Genomic DNA, 18,822 nt, shown 5'->3' with positions numbered 1-18,822 from the left:
AAACAGATATGGGTTGGGTAAGAGCTGAGTAGAAAACAGATCTGGTTGGGTTAAGAGCTGAGTAGAAACAGATATGGGTTGGGTTTAAGGGAGCTGAGTAGAAACAGATATGGGTTGAGTTTAAGAGCTGAGTAGAAAACAGATATGGGTTGGGTTCCGGGTCGCACCCGATATGGTTGGGTTTAAGAGCTGAGTAGAAACGATATGGGTTGGGTTAAGAGCTGAGTAGAAACAGATCTGGGTTGGGTTAAGAGCCTGAGTAGAAACAGATATGGGTGGGTTAAGAGCTGAGTAGAAACAGATATGGGTTGGGTTAAGAGCTGAGTAGAAACAGATATGGGTTGGGTTAAGAGCTGAGTAGAAACAGATACTGGGTTGGGTTAAGAGCTGAGTAGAAACAGATATGGTTGGGTTAAGAGCTGAGTAGAAACAGATATGGGTTGGTGGTTAAGGAGCTGAGTAGAAACAGATATGGGTTGGGTTAAGAGCTGATGGTAGAAAAAAGATATGGGTTGGGTTAAGAGATGAGTAGAAACAGTATGGGTTGGGTTAAGAGCTGAGTAGAAACAGATATGGGTTGGTTAGAGCTGAGTAGAACAGGAATCTGGGTTGGGTTAAGCAGATGAGTAGAAACAGATATGGGTTGTGTTGAGAGCTGAGTAGAGAAACAGATATGGGTGGTTTAAGGCTGAGTTAGAAACGATCTGGGTGGTTACTGGGTTAAGAGATGAGTAGAACAGAATGGGTTGGGTTTTAAGAGCTGAGTAGAACAGAATATTGGTTGGTAAGACTGAGGAAGAAAACAGATTATGGGTGGGTTTTGGGTTTAGAGATGAGTAGAAACAATTCTGGTTGGGTTAAGAGCTGAGTCGAAACAGATCTGGGTGAGGTTTAGAGCTGAGTGAAACAGATATGGGTTGGTTAAGAGCTGAGTAGAAAACAGATAGGGGTTGGGGTTAAGAGCTGAGTAGAAACAGATATGGGTTGGGTTAAGAGCTGAGTAGAAACAGAACTGGGTTGGGTTAAGAGCTGAGTAGAAACAGATCTGGGTTGGGTTGAGTAAACTTGCTCAATAAAAATACAGCATTGAATGTGTTTTGTTAAAATGTGCGCCAGTAACCCAGTGTGTGTGTGTGTTGTGTGTGTGTGTGTGTGTGTGTGTGTGTGTAGCTGCTTGTCGTCTGTCTAGTTGTACACCTCGTTCAGCAGTCTACACCCTTTGGTGGTATCCCTTTTTGTCATCATTAGTGAATGAAAGTATTCAAGTGATTTCATGCCCCACTCTTTGATCACAAGATGTCAAACACTCACCTAACTAAACAGTGAAATGTCAAGGGCATAATGGTTTTGAGTTAAACACTACATCTGGATGATCCTACTATAGCCTCAGATAATCTACACCTGTCAGGAGATCTACAATACAATATGCTGCCAGTGGCAATGAATAGATTATTGACTTACAGTATACAAAAGTGTACAAGTACACCCTCTGGACAGGACACTAGTCCAGCTCCTGTTTCAGTAGCATGAGGTAGCTTGATATACAAGTACACCCTCTGGACAGGACGCTAGTCCAGCTCCTGTTTCAGTAGCATGAGGCAGCTTGATGTACAAGTACACATGGTCAGTTTGTCATGACTGGGCATTCCTGCCATAATGGCATCATCTTCTGGGCTGCTGAGACAAGAATTACATCATGACATAATGTCCATGCCATCGCATCACACCGATGGCTTGGACTAGGAGGAAGAGGGAGTGGTGTGTGTGTGTGTGTGGTAGAGCTCTTGGCTGCCACTGCGGCAACGTCTCCTCTTGGCACTGCCTGAGGGACTATAGGGTAAACCTGGAGGTTAAACTAAATACTCTCTCACTGCAGTGGAGAAAGGGCAGGCTGTCTGTGATGAATAAGCCTTCTGTTTGACTACCTGAGTGAAGGGGGATGAGAGGGAGAAAGAGGGGGATGGGGTAGGCATACTCTGTACATATGGGTAGTTGCCATTTGGCCAAAACGAATGTGGAAAAGTATTTTTTTCTAAAATTAAAGTTAAATAAACCAACTCAGCAAATAAAGAAACGTCCTCCCACTGTCAACTGCGTTTATTTTCAGCAAACTTAACATGTGTAAATATTTGTATGAACATAACAAGATTCAGCAACTGAGACATAAACTGAACAAGTTCCACAGACCTGTGACGAACAGAAATGGAATAATGTGTCCCTGGACAAAGGGGGGGTCAAAATAAATCAAAAGTAACTGTCAGTATCTGGCGTCAGTACCAGCTGCATTAAGTACTGCAGTGCATCTCCTCCTCAGGGACTGCACAGATTTGCCAGTTTTTGCTGTGAGATGTTACCCCACTCTTCCACCAAGGCACCTGCAAGTTCCTGGACAATTCTGTGGGGAATGGCCCTATCCCTCACCCTTCGATCCAACAGGTCCCAGACGTGCTCAATGGGATTGAGATCCGGGCTCTTCACTGGCCATGGTAGAACACTGACATTCCTGTCTTGCAGGAAATCACACACAGAACGAGCAGTATGGCTGGTGGTATTGTCATGCTGAAGGGTCATGTCAGGATGAGCCTGCAAGAAGGGTACCACATGAGGGAGGAGGATGTGTTCCCTGTAATGCACAGCGTTGAGATTGCCTGCAATGACAAACAAGCTCAGTCCGATGATGCTGTGACACACCGCCCCAGGCAATGACGGACCCTCCACCTCCAAATCGATCCCGCTCCAGAGTACAGGCCTTGGTGTAATTCTCATTCCTTTGACGATAAACGCGAATCTGACCATCACCCCTGGTGAGACAAAACCGCGACTCGTCAGTGAAGAGCACTTTTTGCCAGTCCTGCCTTACAACAGGCCTACAAGCCCTCAGTCCAGCCTCTCTCAGCCTATTGCGGACAGTCTGAGCACTGATGGAGGGATTGTGTGTTCCTGGTGTAACTCGGGCAGTTGATGTTACCATCCTGTACCTGTCCCGCAGGTGTGATGTTCCGATGACCGATCCTGTGCAGGTGTTGTTACACGTGGTCTGCCACTGCGATGAAGATCAGCTGTCCGTCCTGTCTCCCTGTAGCGTTGTCTTAGGCATCTCACAGTACGGATATTGCAATGTATTGCCCTGGTCACATCTGCAGTCTTCATGCCTCCTTGCAGCACGCCTAAGGCATGTTCACGCAGATGAGCAGGGACCCTGGGCATCTTTCTTTTGGTGTTTTTCAGAGTCAGTAGAAATGCCTCTTTAGTGTCCTAAGTTTTCATATCTGTGACCTTAATTGCCCACCTTCCCTAAGCTGTTAGTGTCTTAACGACCATTCCACAGGTGCATGTTAATTTATTGTTTATGGTTCATTGAAACACTGTTTAAACTCTTTACAATGAAGATCTGTGAAGTTATTTGGATTTTTACGAATTATCTTTGAAGACAGGGTCCTGAAAAAGGGACGTTTCTTTTTTTTGCCGAGTTTAGTTGTCTAAATAATTCTAAATGTTCTGCCACCTCCGACTACCATTTCCTGCATTAGAACCTTGAATTTGTCTTCTGATGTGATGTCATAATCTATGGTAATATAGGGCTAAAGGTTTCATGATCCTAAAATAGACAAGACAGTTATTTGACTTATTATTCGTTACTTATGTTTTCAAATCGGTATTCATATTCTGGAAATACTTTTGAAAAACACAGTTTACTTGTGTAATGATGGGAACCAAGCGTCTCTCGATTCTCATTTTGAGGAACATTCAGTCATTTGACAAACATTCAGATTGTGTATATTATGATGATGTTACCTGCCTCATGCTTAACAATAATTTTTACATTTTGTTCAAGACATCACCTTTTTTCCCTTCACCGCATAGGACAGTATGTCACCCCATTGGACAGTATGTCACCCCATTGGACAGTATGTCACCCCATAGGACAGTATGTCACCCCATAGGACAGTATGTCACCCCATAGGACAAAACACAACAGGAAGTCAAATTTAACGTTCAACATAATTAATGACACTTTCAGAAGGTTTCTGACCACTGTGAAATGCAACTTCTACACAAGTAATAGATCATTAAATAATAAAACATGTACTCATTCCAACTGAAGGGCCTCGTCCTGTATTGTTATTTTTCGTCACTACCTCCCCGAGTCAGAGTGGGTAATTTGCCCGCCCGCTTCCTTCCTGGATGTGGTAGCTGTTTCTTAGGCTCCCTCCCTGGAATCTAACCCAGATTCCCTATCGCCATGGTAGGCAAAGAAAGTACCATTGAAAGTTGATAGGGCAGACATTCAAATTAGACGTCAAAGTTATAGTCACCAAAAGTGTTTGTGGTTCCCGAGAGTACCCTGCATGGGTCTGAATAAGTGCTCGCATCCCCAAAGGTCAGCACCCGTTGACGTTTATTATCTCTATAACTGCTGCAGTCATCCAAGTAACGTTTGAGCAATCAAAGGAACCCTAACTGATTTAATGACCCATTTGACATTTCACTTTACCGGCTGTGTGTACTAAGACTTGCACGGCTTAATCTTTGAGACAAGACTGACAGGTTGACTCAGGTAGACCCCCACAACATGGTGGTGTAGCTGGCCAAGCAGTGAGGCGCAGTCCTCTAGTGATGGAGGAGACCCAAGCACGCCCGTGTGGACCCAGTGGGAGGCCCCGAAGCCGTGAGAGCCGAGGCACCGCTCAGGAGTGTTCTGCTGGAGTTGTTTATATATATGTATGTGTGTGTGTGTGTGTGTGTGTGAGTGAATGTCTAAGCTGTTACCCCAGGGGGCTAGTTACCATATCTGTTTCTACTCAGCTCCTAAGGACAACAGACCACCACACAGCCTCAGACTGAACTAACCGTCGGCTACATACACAGTGGCTCCAAGAAAGTGTCTCCTTTTCAAGACAAGCCATGATAGATAGACTTGAACCAAGTTACACAGTAATAAACACACATTAGCCCATGAACATTTCTTTTAGTTTGGCACTGAAAACAAAACATTTCCTAACATTTGTTAACAGAAAACAGACTTGTTTTCAATTGATTGCTGCTAAGGTTGATGGCTCAATTCTGACGCACTTTTGAAGATCGGACCGCTCAAACTATATTTGACGAGACTCCTCGTTGTTCATTTACATTTTCCTGTTGTCTCTCTCGTATGACGTGCTCAGACTTTTTGAAGTTAATCTGGATGAAAACACTGACACCATGGTTACGATAGTAACAGTCAGAGCCCCATCCTTACCCATAGGGTGGTAACTGTCAAGACTGCAACAAGCAAGGCCAACATAGCCACTCCTTATTCAAACTCATATAACTTTGCCTGGGCTTGTTGAGTTATGCAATAGCCATTTCTGATTGATGGCATCATTGTATCTTAAGAGGTCTTATCAGCCATTCAATTCTTTGTTTACCCTGGAATTTAGCTATAATTTGAAACATTTATAACACGATGTAAAGAGTTAAACTGCTAAATCTAGTTACATTTTTCATTAATGGAGGCCAAGCCTCTCCCATTGTTACAGTATCTACTGTTTTACTCTTAAAAGTCATAGATCAAGTTGTCTTACCCACTGTACCAAAACAGCCTGTGATTCTAGTTTAAAATTAAACTTTTTACATTTATTTCGTCATTTTTGGTCTAATTTCTCTTGACTATTTACTGACCGTAAGCATTGAGACAGGGGAGTTATAGTTTACTAGCTATAGATTAGAGCTCTCTATAGATATGATGTATTAGCTGCTTGTCCTGTTTTAGTGCTACCATTTAGGGAGTTATCAGTCTTCCTCCTCACACTCTACCGTCTGTGTTGACTCCATCCCCTCACTCTGGTCTATTTTGGGTCCGTAACCCGTCAGGCATTCTAAGCAGCCACCCAAGCCGCGTAGGCTATGCCAGGTGGAGAACGCTGCATCGTGGATGTTTGTGGCGAGGAATTGCACCAGGGTCACTCAAAATGAATGGTCCCTCAGTGTTTCCCCTGTATGCATTTAGCAGAAACACACCGCCGCTGCTAAATCGAAGCCGCCACCGCAACAAAATAAATGTATTTATAGATAGTGCCTTCGGAATGTATTCAGACCCCTTTACTTTACAGACATATTCAAAAATGGATTACATTTGATTGAAATTGAAGCATATATATTTATAACAGAAATATTACATTTACATAAGTATTCAGACCCTTTACTCAGTACTTTGTTGGAGCACCTTTGGCAGCGATTACAGCCTTGTCTTCTTGGGTTTGATGCTACAAACTTGGCACACCTGTATTTGGGGTGTTGCTCCCATTCTTCTCTGCAGATCCTCTCAAGCTCTGTCAGGTTGGACGGGGAGCGTTGCTCCAAAGCTATTTTCAGGTTACTCCAGAGATGTTCAAGTCCGGGCTCTGTCTAGGACACTCAAGGACATTCAGAGACTTGTCCCGATGCCACTCCTGTGTGCTTAGGGTCGTTGTCCTTTTGGAAGGTCAACCTTCACCCCAGTCTGAGGTCCTGAGTGCTCTGTAGCAGGTTGTCATCAAGGATATCTCTGTACTTTGCTCTGTTCATCTGTGCCTCGAACCTAACTAGTCTCCCAGTCCCTGCCGCTGAAAAACATTCCCACAGCATGATGCTGGCACCATAATGCTTAACCTGGCAACATCCCTACCATGTTCTCCAGACATGACGTTGATATTCAGGCCAAAGAGTTCAATCTTGGTTTCATCAGACCAGAGAATATTGTTTTTCATGGTATAAGTTTTTAGGTGCCTTTTGGCAAACTCCAAGCAGGCTGTCATGTGCATTTTACTGAGGAGTGGCTTCTTTCTTGCCACTCTACCATAAAGGCCTGATTGGTGGAGTGCTACAGAGATGGTTGTACTTCTGGAAGGTTCTCCCATCTCCACAGAGTAACTCAAGAGCTCTGTCAGAGTGACCATCGGGTTCTTGTTCACCTCCCTGACCAAGGCCCTTCTCCCCTAATTGCTCAGTTTGGCCGGGCGTCCAGCTCTAGGAAGAGTCTTTGTGGTTTCAAACTTCCATTTAAGAATGATGGAAGCCATGTGTTCTTGGGGACCTTCAATGCTGCAGAAATGTCTTGGTACCCTTCCCCAGATCTGTGCCTTGACACAATCCTGTCTCTGAGCTCTACGAACAATTCCTTCGACCTCATGGCTTGGTTTTTGCTCTGGCGTGCACTGTCAACTGAGGGACCTAATATAGACAGGTGTGTGCCTTTCAAAATCATGTCCAATCAATATAATTTACCACAAGAGGGCTCCAATCAAGTTGTAGAAACATCTCAAGGATGATCAATGCAAACAGGATGCAACTGAGCTCAATTTCGAGTCTTAAAGCAAGGGTCTGAATACTTATGTATATTTTTTGTTTTAATACATTTCGAAAACTATTTTCGCTTTGTCATCATGCAGTATTGTGTGTAGATTGCTGAGGGAATTGTTTTATTGAATCCAATTTAGATAAAGGCTGTAACGTAAAAAGTCAAGGGGTCTGAATACTTTTCGTTGGCACTGTATATTTGATTTATAATGTAGATGTGTGCCCCAGGAAAACCCTATTCCCTGCCCCGCTAACTCTGCCACCACTGCTGAAAGAAATCCTAGGGGAAACACTGGTACTCGCATTTTGTAGTACATTCCAAATAGTCCAGCTGTTTGTTTACCTACACCTGAGTTTAGTTCCATTACGTTTAGGCTGGAGGGGCACAAAATGGCAACCGTCTTTCTTTGACCGCTTCCTCTGGGTTCAGTCTCACTGGCAGGTTAATGGCGTCTCATAAAAACCTGATACGGTGCAATCACGTTAGGTGGGTCCGGTGTAGACCCAACATGCCTGTTAGGGTGGTATGTTGCGTCTCTCTGACTCCCTCGCTCACTGGCAGAGCACTGAGACATCCGATATAGCTGCTCACTTAGTTCGGTCATGTTTCACTCACACAAAGACTGTAATTTTATTCCGATCTCCAAACTAAACTTGCGTACTACTTAGTATACAGTGATGTGTTGGCTAGGCAGGCAAGATGAAATACTGGTGCACTTTCAGCGGGCGAACGGTGTGGAACTTTGCAGATAGAAATGTCATGTATAGAGTTGATGTGATATAAACGCAACACGTAAAGTGTTGGTCCCATGTTTCACGAGCTGAAATAAAGTACGCCCAAAATGTTCCATACGCACAAGATGCTTATTTCTCTAAAATGTTGTGCTCCAATGTGTTTACATCCCTGTTAGTGAGCATTTCACCTTTGCCAAGATAATTCATCCACCTGACAGGTGTGGTATCTCAAGAAGCTGATTAAACATGATCATTACGCAGGTGCACTTTGCGCTGGGGACAATAAAATGTGCAGTTTTGTCACACGACACAATGCCACAGATGTCTCAAGTTTTGAGGGAGCGTGGAATTGACATGCTGACTGCAGGAATGTCCACCAGAGCGGTTGCAGTACGTCCAACAGGCCTCTCAACCACAGACCAGGTGTAACCACGCCAGCCCAGGACCTCCAAGTCTGGCTTCTTCACCTGTGGGATCATCTGAGACCAGCCACCCGGACAGCTGATGAAACTGAGAAGCATTTCTGTCTGTAATAAAACTCTTTTGTGGGGAAAAACTCATTCTGATTGGCTGTGCCCATACCCAGTCATGTGAAATCCATAGATTCGGGCCTGATATTCATTTCAATTGACTGATTTCCGTATATGAACTGTAACTCGTTGAAATTGTTGAATATTTTTTTTCAGTATACATGCCAGAGAGGCATGAATTTCCTTCGTACTGTATTTCTATCTAAACGTTCCACAACGTTGTGGTCTGTTGAGGGGGAGATGGACTGTTATGACCCACCTGCGAGCTATTTGTTTAGTCTGATAGTCTGCCTCGGTTGAAGCTAACAGCTGAGCTATGTGAGGACTCTGAATGACTCCAGAGGGAATAGATGTCACAGCCTCCCCAGGCGGTCTGGAATACCCCCTCTAACCACTAGGCCTAATGCTTGCTGGGTGGCTTCTCGAGCACTTAGCTTAAATGTTTACACCACCACATAATTGAGAATGTGGTCTAATGGCTCAGTGTGGTTGGTGGTGAATGGTAGATGTTGCATTTGTGTAGTCTAAATACCTACTTAAAATACCATTGTCTACCTTTTCACCATATAGCCTTATTGTATGCCTCATTCAGACCCCTTCCCTTTTCCACATTTTTTTAAACGTTACAGCCTTATAATACAATTGATATAATTTACTTTTTTTACCTCATGACAAACCAAAACAGGTTTTTAGTTTTTTTTTGCAAATTTATAAAAAAGAATAAACAGAAATACCTTATTTGCATATGTATTCAGACCCTTTACTATTGGATGTGAAATTGAGCTCAGTTGCATCCTGTTTGCATTGATCATCCTTAAGATGTTTCTACAACTTGATTGGAGTCCACTTGTGGTAAATTATATTGATTGGACATGATTTTGAAAGGCACACACCTGTCTATATAAGGTCCCTCATTTGACAGTGCATGTCAGAGCAAAAACCAAGCCATAAGGTCGAAGGAATTGTCTGTAGAGCTCAGAGACAGGATTGTGTCAAGGCATAGATCTGGGGAAGGGTTCCAAAACATTTCTGCAGCATTGAAGGTCCCCAAGAACACATTGGCCTCCATCATTCTTAAATGGAAGTTTGGAACCACAAAGACTCTCCCTAGAGCTGGCTGCCAGGCCAAACTGAGCAATCAGGGGAGAATGGGCTTGGTCAGGGAGGTGGCCAAGAACCCGATGGTCACTCTGACAGAGCTCCAGAAGTACAACCATCTCTGCAGCACTCCACCAATCAGGCCTTTATGGTAGAGTGGCCAGGTGGAAGCCACTCCTCAGTAAAAGGCACTTGACAGCCCTTTGGAGATTGCCAAAAGGCATCTAAAGGACTCTCAGACCTTCAGAAACAAGACCAATATTGAACTCTTTGGCCTGAATGCCAAGCGTCATGTCTGGAGGAACCCTTGCACCATCCCTACGTTGCGAAATGGTGGGTGTAGCATCATGCTGTGGGGATGTTTTTCAGCGGCAGGTACTGGGAGACTAGTCAGGATCGAGGGAAAGATGACCGGAGCAAAGCACAGAGAGATCCTTGATGGATACCTGCTCCAGAGCGCTCAGGACCTCAGACTGGGGAAAAGGTTCACCTTCCAACATTACAATGACCCTAAGCACACAGCCAAGACGACACAGGGTTGGCTTTGGGACAAGTCTATGAATATCCATGAATGGTCCAGCCAGAGCCCGGACTTGAACCCTCTAGAGAGACCTGAAAATAGCTGTGCAGCGACACTCCCCATCCAACCTGAAAGAGCTTGAGAGGATCTGCAGTGAAGAAAGGGAGAAACTCCCCAAATACAGTTTTGCCAAGCTTGTAGCGTCATACCCAAGAACACTCGAGGTTGTAATCACTGCCAAAGGTGCTTCAACAAAGTACTGAGTAAATGGTCTGAATACTGATGTAAATGTGGTATTTCTGTTTTTTATTTTGAATACATAAGCAAACATTTCTAAAAACCTGTTTTTGCTTTGTCATTATGTGTTTATTTTTGGGTAGATTAATGAGAAGAAAAAAAAACATTGAATGAATTTTAGAATAAGGCTGTAACGTAACAAAATATGGAAAAAGTCACGGGGTATAAATAGTTTCTGAATACACTGTATGTTACAAGTCTAAATAGTTACAGAATACTGACCTATTTCTTCTGTTTAGCTCCTTGTGGAGCAAGGGGCCTCCCAGGTCTAAATGATGGTTCTGGGTCTTTAGGCCAGCCGGGCTGAGGGCCCCTTAGTCCCCAAAGAGGTCCTGAGCTCTGGTGGCCTGACAGGGGCAGCCTGGGAAAAAATGTGTTCCCTTGTCGAGGAGGGTAAGTGCCGGCTGAGTGGTGCATTATAAGTTGACTGTGTGTGTGGTCCTAGTATTGAAATATGTATTTCAAACAAGATTAGGCAGATTTGAAGTAGCTGGCTGTGATGTTTTGCAGTCCAGATTTCAAATACATGATGTATTTAATTTGTGTGCTCCTGTTTAGTACATTTAGTCTACCACTTCCCAAGTCATTGCTTTCATCAAAACATTTAGTCCACCAGTGGTTATTTATACTGGTCTTCACTTGATGTACTTGTCCTGTTGACCAGCCCATAGACCCTGTCCTGTTGACCAGCCCATAGACCCTGTCCTGTTGACCAGCCCATAAGACCATGTCCTGTTGACCAGCCCATAAGACCATGTCCTGTTGACCAGCCCATAGACCCTGTCCTGTTGACCAGCCCATAGACCCTGTCCTGTTGACCAGCCCATAGACCCTGTCCTGTTGACCAGCCCATAGACCCTGTCCTGTTGACCAGCCCATAGACCCTGTCCTGTTGACCAGCCCATAGACCCTGTCCTGTTGACCAGCCCATAGACCCTGTCCTGTTGACCAGCCCATAGACCCTGTCCTGTTGACCAGCCCATAGACCCTGTCCTGTTGACCAGCCCATAAGACCATGTCCTGTTGACCAGCACATAGACCCTGTTGACCAGCCCATAGACCCTGTTGACCAGCCCACATACCCTGTCCTGTTGACCAGCCCACAGACCCTGTCCTGTTGACCAGCCCACAGACCCTGTTGACCAGCCCACAGACCCTGTCCTGTTGACCAGCCCACAGACCCTGTCCTGTTGACCAGCCCACAGACCCTGTTGACCAGCCCACAGACCCTGTCCTGTTGACCAGCCCACAGACCCTGTCCTGTTGACCAGCCCACAGACCCTGTTGACCAGCCCACAGACCCTGTCCTGTTGACCAGCCCATGTATGAGAGGAGCCAGGAGAGATAAAGGACTAAATCTGTGTGTTATCAGTAACAGCTGGCTCCATGTAGCGTGCGTGCGCGCACACACACACACACACACACACACACACACACACACACACACACACACACACACACACACACACACACACTGTCGGTGTAAAGACACTTATCACTCTTAACTGTGTTCTCAGTCCGACAAGGATTGATTAGAACTTGAATTTTGAGTCTAGTCAACACTGGAATGTTGCAAATGGTTTCTGTTCTGGAACTTTCTGTGCTAGAACTATTTTAGAAAACAACAGAGAAATGTTGTCAATCAAAGATGCAAAGATGGGGAGAGTTCTCAAAGAACTGTGTGAAGTTATTGATGACAAGGAAGTTCATGTCATTTTCACTAGGTTACAAGGAGACACCAACATACAAACACACCCTAGCTCTCTCTGCCTGTCATTTCCATGGATAAGTGAAAGGTTATATGAGGGTTTGCATGCCACCAGGAATCCAGGCTCTCATCCCGGGGAGAAACATTTCCTCAACGTTCATATCATACCAAACAAACATTACCTCAACGTTCATATCATACCAAACAAACATTACCTCAACGTTCATATCATACCAAACAAACATTACCTCAACGTTCATATCATACCAAACAAACATTACCTCAACGTTCATATCATACCAAACAAACATTACCTCAACGTTCATATCATACCAAACAAACATTACCTCAACGTTTCTTCATACGCCTAAACAGTATAGTTACTCTAATCCCCTTGTGTGTTTTCCCTCTGATCTTTTGATTCCATAGCCTTTAACTTTGACCTGAGCTTCAACATAATAAATGCTGGCTTGGCTTTGAATTCTTCAGCATCCTTTTTAATTTAATCAAAATAAATCTGATTATTTTCGACACCGCTATAACCTGCCTGGACTTGAAGAAAATGTATCTGAGAGTAGTGATTATGGTTTGTTTTTTAGCAGTTGCTTCAGAGGCAATGTTTTTCTATATTGACCTGTTATTTAATCAGATAAGTCGTGGAATGATTGGTTGATGATGCCATTCTCCACATAAATATGACAGTTTTCAGGCCTTAGACGTTTCCATCCATTGATCTTTGTGTGAGTGAATTTAAACCACTTGGTCTGTAGCTGCTGCCTGTAGCTGCTGCCTGTAGCTGCTGCCTGTAGCTGCTGCTGCCTGTAGCTGCTGCTGCCTGTAGCTGCTGCTGCCTGTAGCTGCTGCTGCCTGTAGCTGCTGCTGCCTGTAGCTGCTGCTGCCTGTAGCTGCTGCTGCCTGCTCGCCCTGAACGACATGTCGGCTAATTCCCTTCCCACCACTATGTGCTTATTGAAGTGGGAAAGTTCTGGAAGGATTTTCAGTTCTAAGCTGCAACATGTGTGGCGGATGTAGGATGTCCGAACTTCGCTCTGGTCAAACATCTCGTGTTTGTTCATTCCAGACTTAGTTAGATACAGTAGGGTGAAGGAGACCTATTGGGAGAACCCAAAATCTCTCTTTCTTCCTCTAGTTATCCCCCTCTCTCGTTCTCTCTTTCTATCTCCCTTTCTTGTAAAGTCTCTACATTTTCTCCCTGTGGGAAGAATGAGTGTTGGGTGTGTGTTGCTCTTTGCTCGGACAAATCCGCGTGGGCTCTGCTTATTTACATTGTCTCCTTCCTTTTGTGTTCTCTGTGTGTGTTATGCAATCGATTTGCCATTTCGATGGCATCCAATTCCCAGAGACTGTTTTCATTTGAAATGTTGGTGTGATCCAGATATGCAGCAAGGACATTAACAGTGTGTGTGTGTGTGTTCTCATAAGATACCATGGAAGAATTCATTTCTGAAGATATCAAGTGAGTCCGTCGTCATGGAGATGTTTTCCTGAATACAGAGTTGTCTCTTGTCTTCTTTGGAGAGAAAGTCATGGCATTCTGATGGTTTCACTCAGCCTGACAGCGCTGGTTAGGGCAGTGGACATGTCGCCTGCAGCTCTGTCTGTCTGGTCTGGTCTTGTCTTACACTATTCCTCTGATTTTTAAGTAGCGTTAGCTACTAGGGACTAGCTGGTCAGCAGCCCTGTGTATCGGTATGTCACATCTTATAATCTATTTACACGGGACTAGCTGGTCAGCAGCCCTGTGTATCGGTATGTCACATCTTATAATCTATTTACAAGGGACTAGCTGGTCAGCAGCCCTGTGTATCGGCATGTCACATCTTATAATCTATTTACACGGGACTAGCTGGTCAGCAGCCCTGTGTATCGTCATGTCAAATCTTATAATCTATTTACACGGGACTAGCTGGTCAGCAGCCCTGTGTATCGGCATGTCACATCTTATCTATTTACACGGGACTAGCTGGTCAGCAGCCCTGTGTATCGGCATGTCACATCTTATAATCTATTTACACGGGACTAGCTGGTCAGCAGCCCTGTGTATCGGCATGTCACATCTTATAATCTATTTACACGGGACTAGCTGGTCAGCAGCCCTGTGTATCGGCATGTCACATCTTATAATCTATTTACACGGGACTAGCTGGTCAGCAGCCCTGTGTATCGGCATGTCACATCTTATAATCTATTTACACGGGACTAGCTGGTCAGCAGCCCTGTGTATCGGCATGTCATATTGTAATTGTCTGCTGTACTTTCCTTTCCCTCCAGAACCTGGCGCTACTTTTCTGCTGCAGCAGATAAGGGTGGGAGACTTTGGCTGCTAAGCAACAGCAAATTCTGATTTGGCTTGGTGGGAAAAGTCCCCTCCCACTTGGGGGGGGGGGGGGCAGCAATCTGACCAGGTTACCTGCTCTCACACACACACACACACACACACGCATGCATTCCTCTCCAACAGTGTCAACAGAACTGAACTCTCCCCTCCCACTCTAAGTTAGACCTTGAACATGCCTGGCTGTGTGTGCTTTAGGAGGAGGCGTGTGTATGTGTGGGTGCGCACTGTAAGTGTGTGTCGTGGAGAGAGTTGAGGAGAGCTGCTGCTGGCATGAGGTGCTCATGGTAAGGGGGGAAAACACATTCCATGGCTGCCTTACACACACACACACACACACACACACACTACTCGTCCCCGTCTCTCTTTCTCTGAGAAGCTTTGGGGTTAGTTACTGCAGTACTGCCCAGCTTCAGAGCAGAATGGGAGGGGTGGTTCTCCCTCTCTCTCTGAACCTCGTCAGTCTGAGTAGAACACTGATAGTATCGGACACAGCGGGGACAACTCTCCCACCACATTAACTGTGCAGCAGCGTGTGTGTTTGTGTGTTCGTGTGTGTGGTAGCGCTAAAGGGAGAGGGATAAGTGTGTTCCAGGAAAAAGGAGGAGTGTGTAAAAGGAGGAGCAGCACCATTCTGGCTGTGTTTTCTCTCAGTGTACAGAGGGGCTGGATGTCTGGGTAAGTCCTGGCTGGAGCAGCAGTACTTTGTATGATGGAGTTTGTGTGTGTGTGTGTGTGTGAAGGGGATGTAGATAACATGTAAAGATAACTTTGCCTTGACTCTGGGGCATGTTTCAGCCTGGGTATTTGAATAGTATGTTTGAACTGAAACAAGTTGGTCAGTATGTTATTACTAACTGAAACAAGTTAGTCAGTATGTTATTGCTAATTTGACATTTCCATAATTACCTATGTTCCAGTACATTTGACATTTTAGTCATTTAGCAGACACTCCTATCCAGTGCCTTGCTCAAGGGCACATCGACAGATGTTTCACCCAGTCATCTTGGGGATTTGAACTAGGGATCTTTCGGCTACTGGCATGCTCTTAACCGCTAGGCTACCTGACGCCAGTACTGTTATTGTATTTAGCTATACTGTAGTAAGCTATCACTTAATATTTACTCTCTTGTACATAAGAATAATGTGCTTAATTAGCATGTCACCATAAGACTGATTATCAATTGCTTTTAACAGACTGACTGAGCATCAGTTGTTTTAACACACTGACTGAGCATCAGTTGTTTTAACACACTGACTGAGCATCAGTTGTTTTAACACACTGACTGAGCATCAGTTGTTTTAACACACTGACTGAGCATCAGTTGTTTTAACAGATTGACCAGGTCAGTTGTTTTTAATCAGCCTGCCTAGGGGCATGGATTCCATCAGCATGTTTGGTGAATTGTATAAAGTTGTGGTCTGGTCCATATATTAACTATGAGCTCTGTACTGTAGTGATCTGCTCTGTAGGTATCTGGTTTGGCAGCTATCCAGCACCTCTCTCTGACGTTATTAAGAGACTAGATTGATTGTGTGTGTGTGGGGCCGGGACACGCGTCACTGTTACACAGCACAAGGCCATATACACCGGGTCAACACACTTGTTAATGATGTCGCCAGGGGAAAACAGTGTGACGTGCACACACACACCCCTTAACAGTCAGATAGTGTCGCATTCACACACACACTCCAAATACTGTCTACCTCTTAAAACGGTGTTAGATTTCACACACACACACAGCCTGTAGTTGCATTTGTTTCTTTCCGATCCCACAGATACAGCGGTGTTTGTATTCTGTTAGGGCACCATTCTCCTGAAACGTCTCGTCCTTGGTCTGTGAGTGACTAAGCACACTGCTCATTCCTATGGCAACCATTTTTGTTCCGACAGCGTTCTCAGCTAGACCGGGGTGCTGTCCGGGGAATCTAAAGACACAGGATTATGAAGTATCTGACTGCTACATTCCTTGGTGCCGTCTGACTTCCTGATTAGACAGAGCCTGTTGATACCATGTAGATAGAATCTTAAGTATCTAATCATTTTATTGTTACCACAGTCCTAGGGCAGGCAAGATCTATAGCTGTGAGACGCATTAACGATGAATTGACATGATTACCGGCATGTCAGTAATTAACAAGCTCAGGGTGAGTTTTAGTTCAGGCAGGCAGTGGAGCTGCAGAGGGGGGTGTCAATGCAGGGCTTCGAGGTATGGTCTGATATCAGTAGTCATGGTGTCATACAGCAGAAACCAAAGGCCTGACCAAGATGTTTTCTTATGAAGATAAGGTGTGTATTTCAGATAGATCTGCTGTACTGTAGAGGGGGGTGTCAATGCAGGGCTTCGAGGTACGGTCTGATATCAGTAGTCATGGTGTCATACAGCAGAAACCAAAGGCCTGACCAAGATGTTTTCTTATGAAGATAAGGTGTGTATTTCAGATAGATCTGCTGTACTGTAGAGGGGGGTGTCAATGCAGGGCTTCGAGGTACGGTCTGATATCAGTAGTCATGGTGTCATACAGCAGAAACCAAAGGCCTGACCAAGATGTTTTCTTATGAAGATAAGGTGTGTATTTCAGATAGATCTGCTGTACTGTAGAGGGGGGTGTCAATGCAGGGCTTCGAGGTACGGTCTGATATCAGTAGTCATGGTGTGGTGTCGTACAGCAGAAGGTGTGTATTTCAGATAGATCTGCTGTACTGTAGAGGGGGGTGTCAATGCAGGGCTTCGAGGTACGGTCTGATATCAGTAGTCATGGTGTGGTGTCGTACAGCAGAAGGTGTGTATTTCAGATAGATCTGCTGTACTGTAGAGGGGGGTGTCTCTTCTCGGCAAGTAATCAACACGTTGGGTCATTTTTGTTCCGTTTCTGATTTGTTTAAATTATGGGACAGTACAGGTGTTGTGACCAAGCATATGTAACGATTTCTAAGACTGTTGTGAAGTCTGGTAACATTGACGTAAATCAGCCTACAGGAAAGATAAATGCTGACAACTATTGATTGTCCCCATGCACCTTTACTAGGAACATTGACATCTATGGAAAGTCTAAGCTGAAAAATATGAATGGCTTATCCATGAAATGGTTTAAATCAGAGAACGGACCATGTGTTGTAATTTAAAATATGAATGAATACCCCAATACAAAGGAGCTTAGTAGTCTTAGTAGCTTCCGACAGGACGTACTGTGGCTGGAACTGACCAGTGTGACGGGGATTATAGCCCAGGGAGGGGGTGGGGGGAGGAAGAGAGTGAGAGTAAGAGGGAGGGAGAGAGTGGGTGAGGTAGAGATAGTTGTAACACTTTATGGTCCGGCCCCCAGCAGGGAAAGAACATTCCCAACCTCCACGTCTGGAACAGCTGTATCCCGAAGCCCTGACTGACTGACTGCACTCACTGATGGTTAGTGCAAGTGGGGACGCTGTGGAACAAGCTTTAGGGCTGGTACTTATCTCCAGTCAGATTAGTGACAGTGACGGTGAAAGCAAGGTGTCTTTAGCCTTACAAGTGCATGACAACCAACCTGGTAAAGAGGAAACCTAGACTAATCTTCCTGGAATGAGAGGCAGGTTTTCTGTTGAGTCTGTGGAGAGGCATAACAAGAGAGAGAGAGAGAGGCAGTTTTTCTGTGGAGAGGGATAACGAGAGAGAGGCAGGTTTTCTGTGGAGAGGCATAATGAGAGAGAGAGAGGCAGGTTTTCTGTTGAGTCTGTGGAGAGGGATAACGAGAGAGAGAGAGGCAGGTTTTCTGTTGAGTCTGTGGAGAGGCATAACGAGAGAGAGAGAGGCAGGTTTTCTGTTGAGTCTGTGGAGAGGGATAACGAGAGAGAGAGAGGCAGGTTTTCTGTGGAGAGGGATAACGAGAGAGAGGCAGGTTTTCTGTGGAGAGGGATAACGAGAGAGAGAGAGAGAGAGAGGCAGGTTTTCTGTTGAGTCTGTGGAGAGGCATATCGAGAGAGAGGCAGGTTTTCTGTGGAGAGGCATAACGAGAGAGAGAGGCAGGTTTTCTGTTGAGTCTGTGGAGAGGGATAACGAGAGAGAGAGAGGCAGGTTTTCTGTTGAGTCTGTGGAGAGGCATAACGAGAGAGAGAGAGAGAGAGAGAGAGAGGCAGGTTTTCTGTTGAGTCTGTGGAGAGGCATAACGAGAGAGAGGCAGGTTTTCTGTTGAGTCTGTGGAGAGGGATAACGAGAGAGAGAGAGGCAGGTTTTCTGTTGAGTCTGTGGAGAGGGATAACGAGAGAGAGGCAGGTTTTCTG

General features: G+C 45.0%; 1 protein-coding gene across 3 annotated transcripts in view; it reads left to right on the top strand.

Moving 5' to 3' along the window:
• The first annotated feature begins 14,783 nt into the window (after window positions 1-14,783).
• Window positions 14,784-18,822, top strand: part of LOC109878488 (microtubule-associated tumor suppressor 1 homolog) — a 79,243-nt gene continuing 75,204 nt past the window's right edge. For 2 of the 3 annotated variants that reach the window (XR_004207885.1, XM_031817217.1), the window contains exon 1: window positions 14,908-15,239. The gene's annotated coding sequence lies outside the window, so the exon portion shown is untranslated. Of the gene's footprint in view, window positions 14,849-14,907; window positions 15,240-18,822 lie in introns of those variants that run through there. The other variant, XM_031817219.1, reaches the window with a different exon arrangement.

This window comes from Oncorhynchus kisutch, unplaced genomic scaffold (assembly GCF_002021735.2).
Source record: "Oncorhynchus kisutch isolate 150728-3 unplaced genomic scaffold, Okis_V2 scaffold958, whole genome shotgun sequence".
In the NCBI taxonomy this organism is placed as follows: domain Eukaryota; kingdom Metazoa; phylum Chordata; class Actinopteri; order Salmoniformes; family Salmonidae; genus Oncorhynchus; species Oncorhynchus kisutch.
Note: the sequence above shows the minus strand (reverse complement) of the source record. Positions and strands in the feature narration are given on the sequence as shown.